General features: G+C 38.5%; 1 protein-coding gene across 3 annotated transcripts in view; it reads right to left on the bottom strand.

The window, feature by feature from the left end:
• ARHGAP10 (Rho GTPase activating protein 10) overlaps nt 1-16637 on the bottom strand; it is a 364988-nt gene that overhangs the window by 51249 nt on the left and 297102 nt on the right. The gene's annotated exons all lie outside the window — the stretch shown is intronic.

Here is a 16637-nt window from a genome sequence, read left to right as displayed (position 1 = left end):
AGCTTTATTTTGACTTCCAGAAATGTCTCCTATTTTTCAAGCATCCTGGTTATAGAGTGGATAATTTCCAGGCTCGATCCTTGATTAAAATAATAATACTAATAATGACTTGAAAGAAATTGGATGTATCCCTGATTGATTCATTTGCACATTAACTCATCAAAATCTATGGTTTAACTCAATCTTCACTCCGCCCCCCACCAAAAGAAATATGCTTTTTTTATTACAAAAAAAAAAAGGAACTGAGTTTTACCTTTCCACAACAAAATGCCCCTCCTAGGAAAAGCTCACCACTGCCAAACTCAGCAGTATGCTACTAAATCTAGCCTTGACTGACACTACTCATTCCTCCGGCTGGAAAGTGGAGTACCAAACTTCTCCCAATATCTGTCTTTATAGTGAGCATGGTTGGATGCACCTGCTACTCTACATGGTTTGAATTCCACAAAACAAGATGCCCCCATGCCAGGTAGCAACTGGTGTCCCATCTCTTCCCCCACCACAGCTTTCTTGCCTCCTTTAGTGTATTTTCTCCCCTATCAGATGATAAGATCCATAAAGGCAGGGACTGTCTTCCTTTTTATTAGCTGTATGCCCAGAGCTTAGCACATTATCTGGCATATAGTAAGAACTTAATAAATGCTTATTGAAAATAGAAGTCTCAGTGGTAGCAAAAAAAACCAAACTGGAAACCACATGGATGTCTGCCATTCAGGGGACGGATGAATAAATTGCAGTATATAACATTAATGGAATGGATAAGAATATATGATACCTATATTCTTATCACAACATAAGAAATAACCAATGTGAGGAATTTATAGAAACAAGGGAAGATGGTGATAAATTAATTCAGCATGAAGCCATGAGTCAAAAATCCAAAATAGAAAATGACTAGGATCATGTAAATCAAAAGAATACTAAAACAAGACAAATTAAATGCACTGACCAATCTTTGTCCAGGAGAAGACATGATATGAAGCTTCCCTTCTCTGGGTACAGAGTTAAGGAGACTATGGAATATGTCATATGCTTTCTGACACAGTATAGCAGGACTATGCCCCCTCCTTCTTCTTGGACATGACGATTCTCTGGACCATCAAAAATGCATTCTCTTTCTTGGCCACTTCATCACACTGCAAACTTATGCTAAGTTTGTGAGCCACTAAAACCCCTCAGATCTTTTTCCAGGCTATCTAGCCCTACACATTTCCACATCTTTTACTTAAGATGTTTTTTGTGAAAAATGTGGCCTATTACATGGCCATTTCCAATATAGCAATGTTTCAACCAAAGATGAGAACCATCTACTCTCTTCCTGCTGGCCCTGCATACTCACAGCAGTAACTTAACAGCTGTCCCTATTATGGGCAGAGATCCATTTAGAAAGGACCATGCAGAAAGCATAATTTCGAATGCTGAATCAATCTTGTATAGTTTTTGAATCACCAGTGGATTATGAATTTGAAGACTTAAGTTCAAACTCCTTCATCTGTCATTTCCAAAATCTGTAACCTTGGTCAAATGATTTCACTGCTGTGGATTCACCTTCTTTTATCTGTATAAATGTGGGTTAGTAGAGGAGATCTAAATTCCTTTCCAGCACTAAACTTATTACTTTCTTATTCATCTACTATTAAGGAGCTAGTCAGGAATGTGGAATCAATGAAATGCAATTTCAATATGTCAACGACGCAATAATTTTCATAATGATCAGGGAAGTTTTCTCTATACCACAGAGGGCAGAATTTGTGATTAGCTTTATTAAGGCATCACATCCCTTCTTAAATGTTGCCACTTGTCAATCTGTCTTCCAAAAGCCACCAACCAAACTATTTGCTCCTGACAGCCTTAAACATTTCAATGAATTCAGGATAAATCACCCCTTCAGCTGGTTTGGTGAAATGTTTCTTAGACAGCCCAGCTTACCTCCTACACAGTCAAAGTTTCAAAGAGGGCTGTAGAGAGAATGACAGCTGCTTGAATTCTGAACTACAAATTAAAATAAATGCTATGGGAAGGGAAGAAAACATACACATGCCACAGGAATCAAATCTTCCAAGATTTTTTTCCTGGTACTAAATTTTAATTACATTCCATGAACTTCTTTTCATCATGAAAAGAGTTGATATTTATGGTTTTGAAAAGAGTTCAGTGAGATTCTTTTTTTTTTCTTTTGAAAAAGAAAACAAAAAAAAAGCTCATCCCACATGGATAGGTTCAGTCAAGAACACGCACAGTGTTGTTGCACCCCATGTGAGTTGAGTCTTGTGGCTCACTGAGACAAAGCCTTGGAGAAGGCCTCTGGTGAGATGTCATGGGAATGCTAGGATGCCATTTTAACAGCAGAATTCCCTTTGAATTCACTTGTCTCACTATCCCAAAAGCAAACTTAGAAAGAGCTAGATTTCATGACTTGGGTGCATTTGGGATGTCAGTAAGGTGGATTCTGTCTCCACTCATCAAGACCGAAGTCATCTTTTGTGGTTCAGTTGTTTTCAGTTGAGTCTGACTCTTCATGACCCATTTTGGGTTTTCTTGGCAAAGATACTGGAATGATTTTCCATTTCCTTCTCTAACTCATTTGACAGACAAGGAACCTGAGGCAAATGGGCTTAAGTGACTTACTCAGTGACTTGATACAGCTACTGAATTTCTGAGGCTGGATTTGAACTCATTAAGACGAGTCTTCCTAACTCTAGGCCCGGCATTCTATCCACCGCACCACCTAGCTCCCCTTAAAGCCTTCTGTGACTCCTCATTTTTGAATCAGTGTTTGCATAGGACCATAAATTTAGTGCTAGAAAGGATTTTGGCTCATCTACTCCAGAGGTGTCAAACATCATGGCCTGAAAGAGCACTGTCTAGGGGAACCAGATTAAAATATTGGGAAATATTTAACAAAAAAAAATACAACAGAATATAGGAAACCACATTTCGAAGTCAATGTTCTAGCCACAGGGATCTTTAGGTACAGTTTAGCATCCTTACTTCTATTTGAGTTTGACACTGATATCTAGTCTAACTTCCTCCTTTTACAAAGGAGACAACTGAGGCAGAAAGTAGATAGATGGTTCACCCAAGATGGTAAATGGCAGAGCCAGGTTCCCAATCCAGGGCCTCTGATGCCCTATCCAGCACACTTTGTACTGCACCATAAATACTCAGAGATTTGAAACTTGGCTGGACCTTGGAAATCAATTCTAACCCCTTCATTTTATGTAGGTTCACTGAGATGACTTGTCCAAGGTCATGTATATTTAAGTAAGCAACAGAACTAGGATTTGACCCCAGGACCTCTGACTCCAAATCTATTGCTCTTTTCAGTATATCAGACTATTAAACTAACTACTGCCAACTCTATTAATGATGAATCCATTAAATAATAATCCTGTTTTTTTCTGAAGAGATTATTAGAGGCCTTAGTGTTGAAGAAGTGACTATATTACACTAGATAGGTATGCTAGTCAATGATTGGGGGGCTGAAAGAGAGGTGGGGAAAAGAGGCAGGAAATACTAACAAGTATACTCTTGTTAAGTAAATTCTCTACTTCCTTAACTCTAGAAATCAACAAGGAACAAATCAAACTAATTTGCAGCACTTGCCAATTTCCAAAGTGTACATGCTTCCTAAGAAGATATATCAATCAGCTCTGTGCTTCAAGCTGGCTCTAACACACCCCAGCTCTAGACCTTGTATCTCTGAGCCTCTACCAAGAAAAGGAAAAAGAAAAAAAAAAAAGAAAGGGGTCAGGGACAGGGAGCAAAGGAGACAGAGGGAGAGACGAAAGCTTATCAGTTCACTGTGGCGCTTTTATGACAAATTGAAAGGATTATTCTAAGATGACATTCTGAATACATTATTTGTAGAATTACTGGAACCCTAATCTCAATCCCAATCTTGTATCCCCACTGTTATAATGTTAGGGAACGAAAACACCCATTGGCCAGAGCAGACTCTTTCATGAATCGCTTTCCAAAGAATTTTCTTCGCAGACGGAGGTTAACACACCCATAAGTGGCATGAAAGGAGGCATATATCAATGATTTTCACCACCAGAGTTAATGATTTTTAGGTTGTCAAACCGTGTTTGAGATGTGTCCATGCAAGAATGTGTTAGGATAGGACGGGAAAAAAGTTTTCTTATGAACAGCTTTTCTGAAAAGGATAGCGGTCTTGTACCAGAAGTGAAGAGCTCTTAAGATATCAGCTCCATCCCGCTCTGTAAGGCATTCTTTCCACTAACATGTATCATGTTGATAATCATATATTCCTGAACTTACCTTCCAGATCGTTATAAAAGCCAATGCCATAAGAAGACTGAAATTAGAAAAGTGTGCATGTATGTGCTGGGAGGGATTGGGGAAGGTCACATCATCAAGGGCCACTACCCAAATAACACAGGACTTGGAGATAAATACTTATCAGCCATTTGACACTGGGTCATGTAATTTCTGTAAGCTTAGGTTTCCTGATCTATATAAGGGGAATAATTATGTTTGTAATGCCTACTTCACAGGATTTTATGTAATGGGTTAGATAAATGTGAATTATAATTTTCATTATTATTCCCTAAAGCCGCCAAATAATTGCAGATTCAAGAAAAGGTCCTGTGGCAAAAGTAAGGAGATTAAGAATTAAAAATGTTCACAATTTTATTTATTGCCCTTACAAAGAATGTTTGGTATTCTGGCCTTCATTTGGGGAATTATCTATGTGGTTATTAGAAAAACTGAATCCTCCATATTGACTAGTCACTTTCAAATGGTCAATTCTGCTTTAACTCTCTCTGATCTATAAACAACTGTCAATTTCTCCTATATGTTATGTCCATCTCTTTTTCTCTATTTTCAGTGATGACACACCCAGATCAAGCTGCTGCTACTACTTCACACCTAGGTTACTCTTCTAGTGTTCTGGGAGATCTCTCTGAATCCAGGTTGCTGTCCAAAATTAATCCTGGATACTCTTGACAGATAAAGACGTCCTACATATGGGCCTTTCATTATACCACTGCACTGCTCAAGACTCTTCAGTGGCTCCATCTCGCCTCTAAGAATAAATATAAAACTTCAACCTGGCATCATAAGCCCTCCATAATCTAATTACAATCTATCTACCTCACATTACTCCCCTGCAAGTCCTCTAGGTTCCAGCCAAACTGGGCAACTAGTTGTTCCTAACATTCAACATTACATCTCTTGCCACTGTGAATATGCCACGTCTAGATTACATTCTTCCTTTATTTCTACCTCACAGAGTCCTCATCTTATTTCATTTCCCAGCTCATGTCCCTAGCTCCTTTGGAAAGCCTTCCCAGACCTCACTAGTGACCACTGAGTCTTTGTTCTCTTTCTCCTCAAATTACTTTCTGTTTTCTTAAACAAGCTAACTCTTCTCAGTGCAATGTCAGCTCCCTGAAGGCAGCAATGGTTTCACCCTGCACAGAGTCAGCACCCTGAACAGAATCTATTTCTGTATTACCCACACTTGTGCCCAATGTTGTATGAATATCAGGAGTGGCGTAATTATGTGTCCAGTGAGGTCCTTCTCCTCTAAATATATACATATTTAAAAAAAAAAAAAAGCAGAAAACACCAAATTCTTAATGATGACAAAGTCTTATCCCCTATGTTAATGAAATGAGTTCTATTTATTTTTTTCCTCATTTCTAGTAATACTAAGATAATTAGACGAAAACATTGCTTTGCTCCATTAGACGTATAAAGTATGTGCTAGTCACTGTACTACCACTGTTTCCTAATTATTCCAATTTCTCATTCATATTTTCCCTGGAAAAAAAAAAGTACCATGCCTTAAAAATACATTTTCATTTTTATACAACACAGAGTAACAACTTAATAAATGCTTGCTGATTGAGTCAGTGGAATTAGTTCACAGAGATAACCTAAGTATGTACCATTTACAATTCTCAAACTATAGAAAATGATCTACATCAGAGCAGAATCACACAACAAAAACAAAGAAAATGTCCATGACCTCAGGAAGGAATGAGCTCTTCCTGGCTAATCTGGCTCATTCTGGTCATAGCATATATCAGAAAGGAACCATTTGCTAGGCAGAACCTGTGCTTACTCCTATGCATTTAACTCAATGACCAAAAAGCATGGCGTTGCAGGTGAAATGTCAACCAGGAATGAAAGCTGGCAGCAAACTACATTAATAAAACTCCAGGGGGGAGACAGGAGCGGAGCCAAGATGGCAGAGTAGAGAGATGCTCTTCCCCCACAGCCCATAAAATACCTGTAAAGAAAGACCCTCAACAAATTCTAGAGTAGCAAAAGTCACAGAACAAAGGAGTGGAAGAGATTTCCAGCCCAAGGTGACCTGAAAGGCCAATGGGAAAGGTCTATCACACCAGATGGGGAGCAGAGCCCAGCCCAGCCTTGGCCTAGCAGCACAGTGCTGAGAGAAGGACACAAGCAGGCTTTGGAGGCAGAATCCCCAGCAGCAGTAGGTGGTTTGCAGATCCCTCAACCTATAGGCGCCAAAGGTCAGTGAGAGGGTTTTTTCAGCTGGCCGAGAAGGGAACAGGATCTTCCCATAGCTCTGGCCTCAGGCGGCAGCAGAGGCCTCATGGGATGACAGCAGCTCCCACAGCAGCCCACATCCATTGTTGCATGGTAAAACCTCTGGGGGAAATGAGCAGCTGATTTTTACTTCAGCCCTGTGTGGAGGCCCTGCCCCCACCTAATGCTCCTGGAGGAATTGAGCAGCTGATCTTTATCTCATACTGAATGGTGGCCCTGGCCCTGACCCTGACCCTATCTAAAGCTCCTGGGGGAACTGAGCAGCCTATCTGAATCTCAGCTCCCAGTGCTGGCTTGGTGGAACTAGAGGCCATGTGGTTGTGGAGAGGAAACTCTACCACTCACAGATTCTGGGCACAAAAGTTTCTGGTTGCTCCCAGAACAGTGTACATGATTGACTGTGCCACCTTAGAGGAACTGAGATCTTACAGATCCCCAGAGTATACCCTACTCTTGACAAAGGACCCAAAAGTCAAGTAATTGGTTGGGAAAATGCCCAAAAAAGGGAAAAAAATAAGACTATAGAAAGTTACTTTCTTGGTGAACAGATATCTTCTCCCATCTTTTCAGATAAGGAAGAATAATGCTTACCCATCATGGAAAGACATAAAAGTCAAGCCTTCTGTATCCCAAATTAAATATCCCAAAATAAATATTCAATGCTCTCAGGCCATGGAAGAGCTCAAAAAGGATTTGAAAATCAAGTAAGAGAGGTGCAGGAAAAATTGGGAAGACAAATGAGAGAGATGCAAGAAAAGCGTGAAAAGCAGGTCAACAACTTGCTAAAGGAGACACAAAAAAATGCTGAAGAAAATAAAACCTTTAAAAATAGGCTAACTCAATTGGCAAAAGAGGTTCAAAAAGCCAATGAGAAGAAGAATGCTTTCAAAAGCAGAATTAGCCAAATGGAAAAGGAGGTTCAAAAGCTCACTGAAGAAAACAGTTTTTTCAAAATTAGAATAGAACAGATAGAGGCTAATGACTTTATGAGAAACCAGGAAATCACAAAACAAAACCAAAAGAATGAAAAAATGGAAGATAATGTGAAATATCTCATTGGAAAAACAACTGACCTGGAAAATAGATCCTAGAGAGACAATTTAAAAATTATAGGCTACCTGAAAGTCATGACCAAAAAAGAGCCTAGACATCATCTTTCATGAAATGATCAAGGAAAACTGCCCTGATATTCTAGAATCAGAGGGTAAAATAAATACTGACAGAATTCACTGATCACCTCCTGAAAGAGATCCAAAAAGAGAAACTCCTAGGAACATTGTTGCCAAATTCCAGAGTTACCAGGTCAAGGAGAAAATATTGCAAGCAGCTAGAAGAAACAATTTGAGTATTGTGGAAATACAATCAGGATAACACAAGATCTAGTGGCTTCTACATTAATGGGATCAAAGGACGTGGAATATGATATTCCAGAAGTCAAAGGAAATAGGACTAAAACCAAGAATCACCTACTCAGCAAAACTGAATATAATACTTCAGGGGAAAAAATGGTCTTTCAATGAAATAGAGGACTTTCAAGGATTCTTGATGAAAAGATCACAGCTGAATAGAAAATTTGTCTTTCAAACACAAGAATCAAGAAAAGCATGAAAAGGTAAACAGGAAAGAGAAATCATAAGGGACTTACTAAAGTTGACCTGTTTACATTTCCACATGGAAAGACAATATTTGTAACTCTTGAAATTTTTTTCATTATCTGGGTAGTTGATGGGATTATACACACACACACACACACACACACACACAGAGCACAGGGCAAGTTGAATAGGAAGGGATCATATCTTAAAAATGAAATTAAAGGGTAAGAGAGGAATATATTGGGAGGAGAAAGGGAGAAATGGAATGGGGCAAACTATTTCTCATAAAAGAGGCAAGAAAAAGCCTTTGCAATGGATGGAAAAAGAGGGGAGGTGAGAGGGAAAACATGAAGTTTATTCTCATCATATTTGACTCAAGGAAGGAATAAAATGCACACTCATTTTGGTATGAAAACCTATCTTATAATACAAGAAAGTGGGGTAGAAGGGGATAAGTGGGGGGGGAGGGGGATGATGGAAGGGAGGGCAATGGGAGAAGGGACCAATTAGAAGTCAACACTCTTGGGCAGGGACAAGGTCAAATCAGAGAACAGAAGAAATGGGGGGCAGGATAGGATGGAGGGAAATATAGTTAGTCTTACACAACATGACTATTATGGAAATCATTTGCAAAATTACACATGTATAGCCTATATTGAATTGTTTGCCTTCCCAATGGGGATGGGTGGGGAGGGAGGAAGGAGGAGAAGTTGGAACTCAAAGTTTCAGCAACAACTGTTGAGTATTGTTCTTGCATACAACTGGGAAACAAGAAATCCAGATAATGGGGTATAGAAATTTATCTTGCCCTACAGGACAAAAGAGAAGATAGGGATAAGGCAAGGGAGGGCAGATTGGCAATATGGTAATTAGAATGCTCAGCACTTTGAGGTGGGAGGAGGGGAGAGATGGGGAGAAAATTTGGAACTCAAAATTTTGTGGAAATGAATGTTGTCAAATTAATTTTAAAAAATACAACTACCAGCTGCCTCCTGAACTGTATGAGAAACTCGCGTAAGCAGTTGTAAACCTCATGTCAAACTTTTTTAGATGATCCATGTTTGTGGTACATATCATGAGAAGTTAGTTTATAAAACAGGTAATGATACTATTGTGCTATAAGAAATGACGAACAAGAGGACTTCAGAAATACCTGGAAAGACATATACGAACCAATGCTGACTGAAATGAGCAGAGCCAGGAGAATATCACACATAGTAACAACCACAGTGTGTGAGGACTGTTTCTGATACACTCAGCCCTTCACAGCAATGCAAGAACCTAAAACATTCCCAGAGGACTCATGATGCAAAATGCCATCCACATCCAGAAAGAAAACTATGGAGTCAGAACACAGAATGAAGCAGACTCAGTTTCTCTTTTGTTATGTTTGGTTTTGTTTAGTCTTATTCATGCTTTCTCCCATTCATTGTAATTCTTCTATGCAACATGACTAATGTGAAAATGTGTTTAATAAGAATGCATGTGTAGAGCCCACATAAGACTGCATGCCATCTTGGGAAGGGAGGGGAGAGGGAGGGGGAGAAAATTTAAAACTTATGGAAGTGGTGGCTGAAAACTGAAAACAAATAAATAAATTTGGAGGACATTAAAACAAAACAAAATAAAATAGAACAGGTAACATTCATTCTGGAAAAGAGAATGCTAAGGAGAGATTTGACAATTGTTTTCAAGCATTTTAAGGGAAGTCAATTAGAAGGAAGATTACATTTGCTCTGATTGGCCCCAAGGAGCACAACTAATTCAACTCAATTCAATAAATATTTATTAAGTGCCTACTATGTGTCAGACACTGTGCTATGTACTGGGGATACAAAAAGAGGCAAAAGGTGGACCCTGAGCCTGCCTTCAAGGAGCTTATGCTCTAATGGGGGAAACAATGCACAAACAAATACATGTGTGTAAAGTATGCTATATACAAGATAAATAGAAAATAACTGACAGAGGGAAGGTACTAGAATTAAGAAGAGTAGAGAAGGCTTCCTGCAGGAGGTGGGATTTTAGGTGGGACTTAGAGAGGAGGAGGGACAGCATTTCAGGAATGGGGGACAGCCAGAGAGAACAGATGCAAAGGGAGCCAACACTAGAACTATCCCAATGTGTAATGAGTTAACCTTTGAAGTTCCTTTTCATTGGAGGTCTTTAAGCAAAGGGGGGATGATCAATTACTGGCTATACTATAGGGTCATCATAAATAGAACCCTTCTTTTTACATGAGGGTTGAACTAGGTGGCCACTGAAGCAGCCAACTCTAATAATCTTAATAACATCCCAAATCGAGTTAAGTGTGGTGAGTGTGAACAGCTCCCAGGTCTAGAATAAGAGAGCTCAGTTCTAATCCTGAAATGTCACTAGCTACTAAAGTTACTCTGGACCCATACCTCCCCTTCCCTTGACCTCATCTTAATCTAAATAACCGTTAGGTGACATTTAAGGGTCTGACTTTGTCTCACCCTGTTCTTTTCCCTTGCTTCAGCAAAGACAAGATGCTCCAGTTATGATCTTCTACAAAGCCTGAACTTAATGGACATACTGTCCTTTCCCACACACTCTCTTCTTTTAATGTTTGATGCATATTGTTTAAAATTTTCTTTTGCATCCTTAAGCTGTAGGAGTTGTAATTGAAAGCTATGATTCCCTAGCTGGTTCAGATGTTTAATAAAATTTTGAATAATCTGACTTGCTAACTAGAGGATAGTCTGAATTCCAAGGCAATCTGTTTACTTCTAAAATGAAGGGTTTAACCAGGGATGGGGAACCTGAGGCCTCACGGTCATGTGTGACCCTCTAGGTCCTCAAGAGTGGTTCTTTGACTGAATCCAAACTTCACAGTATAAATTCCCTTAATAAAAGGATTTGTTCTATAAAACTTGGACTCAATCAAAAGGTTATAATCAAGGACCTAGAAGGCCTTGAGACCACAGGTTCCCTACCTCTAGTTTAAACTAAATGATATCTAGGGTTCTTTGAGCCCCAAAACTCAGTGATTCTAATAATCAATACAAGTGAGGATAAGCACCCTGCAATTCTAAGCAACATACTACACAATATAAAATGGTAACAAAACCTCACTTGCTAATTTCTTGTTATGTCTATGCCATTTGGTTAATGTTTACAGAGAAGGGGGATTTATTTCAGAATGCAAAAGCTAAGTTTTCCCTTTTCCCCCACCTTTGGAGGGTATAGTGAATAGAGTGAATTCTGGACCTGGATTCAAGAAAACGGGTTCAACTGCCATCTCTGCCACTCACTAGTTTTATGACCTACGACAAGCTAACCTACCTTATCTCAGTTCTCTACCACAGACAGGCTGCAATCTGTCTAGATGAATAAGTTTTCCTTCATTGATAAGATCATAGATTCTTCAGGAATTTGTGATTTATGTGGCTGAAATATAAGAAAAATTCATTCCACCTCCATTAGTCACTTGAATTTGCTAGGTATTGGGGAAACTTGCAGTTACTACTATATAGCAGCTTATATTTTAAAGGAACAGGTTCTAGGAATATACATTTGTGATATGTATAAACATTACATGCATATGAAATTTTCCTCTAGTCATGTCACCTCAACATGCGCTTACCAATTAAAAATAAAATAGTAAAACGAGAATGGGATGTGAAGAAATCAGCTTCTTTTTTTTTTAAATCATCTCTCTGTTAGTGGCTCACACGCTATCAACATGTATTTGGGTGCCTCCATAAATACTATTTTACAATAATACATTGAATCAACTTCTCCTCTGCTCTGGAGTTTGGGAGAATAGTAAGTGCTATTGACTAGAATGGTGTCTCCGGAAAAAGGGATTCCATTCAGCCAGAATTCCTTGGCATCCAATTTAAGCAAGGAATTATGCTAGGTGCTGTGGGATTCCAATACACACCACACACACACACACACACACACACACACACACACACACACACACAATGACACAAGCCTCACAAGGGGCTTATATTCTACTGGAAAAGATAAACAAATACAAAAACTATGCAAAGTTACTCTGTAAATTTATAAAGTTTATACATAGTATAAACAAAGTGTTTAAATCATAACACAAAGTTTATACATTGTTTTTTAATTCAAAGATTGGAGTAGAACATTAATAAATGGTGCGGTTAAGTGGCATTGGCCAAGAAGTGGCACGTGAGTAATCTTAAAGGGAGTCAGAGATGAGAAAGAACAGCAGTGCAGGCAGTGGGCACAGACAACAGAAATGCATGGAGGCAGAAGACGGAATGTTGCATATGGGGAACAGTGAGCAGGAATGGAGAAAGTATGAAGAACAAGGACAGAATATCGAGCTAGCACAATAGTAAGGAGTCGGATTGTAAAGGGCTTTAAATGCCACAGAGGGGTGTGTATCTTATCCTAGATAAAACAAGGAGCCATGGAAGCCTCATGAGCAGGGGAATAAAAAAAAAACAGAGCAAAATATAAGTGACGCCAAAGATTTAATAACTGCTATACCACGGTAAATATACTTCATTATGGTAGCTGAGTTCACATTAACCAGAAATAAAAATCTCTGGAGTAGTCACAATATTTTCTAAATTCTTGATAATCACCTAACCTCCATTTACAAAAAAGATGAATATTCTATCAGAAAGTGCCATAAATTAATATTTAAACATCCATGAAGAACCCTCACCAAAGAGAGAGAAACAATTTCTTTGGCCCAACCAAGTTGTTGGACATCATTTTTAAAAAAAATAAAAGTTCTGGATACAAGAATAAAAATCATAACTACCCCCATTCTTTTCTTTTCCATTTCTTCTTCATAGAAAGCCAAAATCATACTGAAGCTTATATGGAAAAACAAGCTGGCAAGACTGCTAAGGGATATGGTTAAACAGAAAACTGAAGAAGGGGGTCATGAGCTTTCAAACATGCTGCAAAACCATCTGTTACAGGGAGAAATAGATCAATGGATAGAAACTGATATACCAGACATCCAACTAAATAAGTAAAAAAAAATCAGGGTTTGACAAGGTTTGGAAAATAAAAATTAGGGAAAAGATTTATTATTATTTATTTATTATTGTTATTGAACACCGCACATCACTTTGACAGTGAAGGAATTTGGATCCACACCACGTGCCATATATTCAAGTTAATTAAAATTAAATAGTACAAAATAGAATGCATTCACTATCACTCAGGGGTAATGAATTTTTTGAAATTTAAAAATAGAAGAAATTATTAGAAACAAGATAGAGTTACCAAAATGTATTACTTTTTAAACTTCACACAAATAAAAATAGACAAAAAAAGAATGCTTGAACAAAGTATTTATGGTAAGTTTAATAAATAAAAACTTGATACTTAAAAATTTTAAGGAATAATCGAAACCTCACTATTTCCAACTCATAGTTGAAAGACATGAAGACCATTTTCAAAGGAGGAAAATTCATTTATTAATAGCCGCATGAAATAATGTTCCACTTCATCCCTATAATCAAAGAGATGAAAATAAAGATAACTTTAATATAGCATCTCAAATCCATCAAATTGACAAAAAATAATATCAGTGGAATTTGACTGAAAGATTGGAGAAAAATAGGTGTATGTATTCGGTGCTGGTGTCATAAATTCTAGATTCTGGAGACAATGTGGCTACACAAATAAGACCAATAAAAGTGATTATACCCTTTGACTTTTTCTATTATTAGAAATATGATCTGTCAATGTTTTCAGAAACAATAGCGAAGGAAAATGTCTTTCCCCAGTGCATTGTACATAATTGCAAGTGAAGTATAATTGCAAGTAAAGCAACAAGCATTTGTTAAGTGCTTACCATGGGCCAAGAACTAGGGTATGTGCTGGGGCTTACGTTCTGATGGCAGAGACCCAACACCAAGTACATGCACGTAAATATACTATGCAAACTGGAGGCAATCTCAGAGAGAAGGCAGGAAAGGGCTATGGGAAACGCTTCTTATGGAAGGTAGGATTTCAGCTGAGTTTTGAAGGAAGCCATGGAAGCCAGGAAGTGGAGACAAGGAGGGAGAGCTTTCTAGACACAGGGACAGCCAGTTAAAAGACAGGAAGTCAAGAGATGGAACATTGTTTGATAGGAATAGCAAAAAAGCCAGAATATATGGAAAGGAGTATGTGTGTGCGTTCGTCCTTTATAGCCGAAGAAGAGTATGCCATCAAAGAAATAACGACATGACTTGTATTTGACTTTGTTTGGAATGAGAGAGGGCTGTGCAGGTTACCAGCCTCACTTCTCCTCCAGAGCCATCTGAATCCAGTGACCAGATCTTCATCAGGATGACTGGAGATGACCCAGGATGAGGCAAGTGGGGTTAAGTGACTTGCCCAAGGTCACACAGCTAGTGAGTGTCAAGTGTCTGAGGTGAGATTTGAACTCAGGTCCTCCTGACTCCTGCACTGCTGCTCTATCTACTGCACCACCTAGTTGCCCCTATGGAAAGGAGTAAAGTAGAAGAAGAATGCATCAGCCTTGGTATGCCACCTCATCACTACTCTCTACCTTTCTTGACTGGGGGATGGGCACATGAACTCTACTTAAGGAGAGAGATCAGCCAGGGTATCTCACTTGCATGCACTACTTTAAGGCTTCTCTGACTGACTGCTCCATCATGTCTGCCATGTTGGGGTGGCTGCACCACACTTCCTCCTTTCTTTAGTATGCTATCTTCCTACATTTGAATGTAAATACTTTGAGGATGGAGATTGTCTTTCTCCTTTGGTATTTATTTCCTTATCACAGTGGATAACACACAGTAGGTCCTTAATAAATGTTAACTGACTTAACTGACTAGCAAGGCACCAGAGTGAAGGACTTCAAAAGCCAGATTTTCTGTCTGATGCTGGAGATAATAGGGAGCTACTGGAGGTTACCAAGGAGGACCTGGTTTTTAGGAGGATCAACTTGGCAGCTAAGTGGGAGATGGCTTGGAGCAGGGAAACCAATAAGAAAGCTATTGTAGTAGTCCAGGAATAAGATGAGGAGTTCCTTTACTCGGTGGTCTGAGTAGCAGCAGCAGCAGCAGCAACAGTATTTATATAATACTTACCATGCGCCAGGCACTGTGCTAAGTACTTTGCAAATATTATTTCATCTAATCCTGACAACTACCCTGCTATTAGTATATCCATCTTTACAGTTGAAGAAACTGAGGCAAACAGAGGTTAGTCAATTTGTCCAAAGTCACAAAATAAATGAGGCAGGATTTTGACTTAGGTCCTTCCGACTCCAGGCCCAGCAACCTTGCCACCCAGCTGCCTATAACTAGAGAAACGTGTATAGGAGATGCAGAAAAGGTGAAATTGAGAGAACTGGGCAAAATATTAAATATGAGGGCACAGGGAAGGAAGGAATTGAAGATGATGTCTTGGTTGCAAGTCTGAGTAACCATCAGTAATAGAGAAATTCAGAAGGGATAGGAAGAAATACAATGAGTTTAATTTGGGATATATTGAGTTTTTGTGAGGAGAGATGAAAAGGTTTGGAACAGTCACTAATACGACAGTAAGTCAAACTGTAGAAACAAAACAAAAAAGCTTGAAACAATCTAAATGCCTAACAATATGGGAACGATTAACTAGGGTGTGTTAATGTCATAGCACACTATGTAGGAATTAAGATGGACAAATAGGAGGAAGAAAAAGATCGGAGAAGATCTTTATGGGAAAAACCCCCAAGAATGTAACATATACTAACGACTTTTAGGAGGAAAGGGGAAAGAGAATGGACAGAAAATCTAATTGGGGACTTAGAGAGAGAGAAGTTATGATAATTTTTTTTTAAAGTGTTATGATAATTTATGTATTGAAATCAAGTAAATTAAATATAGTCATTAAGCAAGTATACGTGTTTGTATTAGTAATTGACACTAACATTTCATTTTTAAAAAGAATAAAAAATTTCAGTTTTGGGACTTGCAAGTCACAGAGTAGTGCTCATGCTCTTCTACTCGCCTTGGCTGGTGAACAGTTAAAGAGCTGACTCCAAAAATTTCCTACTGATCCTTTAGCTTTTTTCAGTCCAAGATGAAACTCTAGTTGCTTTTTAATATGGCCTATTGTCACTAGATTCTGCACACTTGCATGCTTTTCAAGACAGAAATATATTCCACAAGCAGATCACTTAATAAATACCAAATTTTTTAAATGTCACCCCATATTTGTCCTCAGAGCACAGAAGGATATATAACTACTATTTTATTTATAAACATATTTGTGATATATTTCTTGGATTTCACACATCTAAGCCTTGAAGAAGGCTCCCCAATCCTCAACTTGGACTATTTTCAGTAAGAGATGGTATTCCAGCATAAATGTCTTTCATACTCATGTACACAATGGACACAATCTAATAAAAATAGTTATAACACATTGGCTAATTAACCCAAATTAGTAAACATAAAATAAATGATTTTCCCCAGCCCCAAATACCAAAAAAAAAAAACAAAACCAACAACTAAAAACATATATAGT

This window comes from Notamacropus eugenii, chromosome 6, assembly GCF_028372415.1.
Source record: "Notamacropus eugenii isolate mMacEug1 chromosome 6, mMacEug1.pri_v2, whole genome shotgun sequence".
Lineage (NCBI taxonomy): Eukaryota > Metazoa > Chordata > Mammalia > Diprotodontia > Macropodidae > Notamacropus > Notamacropus eugenii.
This window is presented reverse-complemented; position numbering and strand designations above follow the sequence as displayed.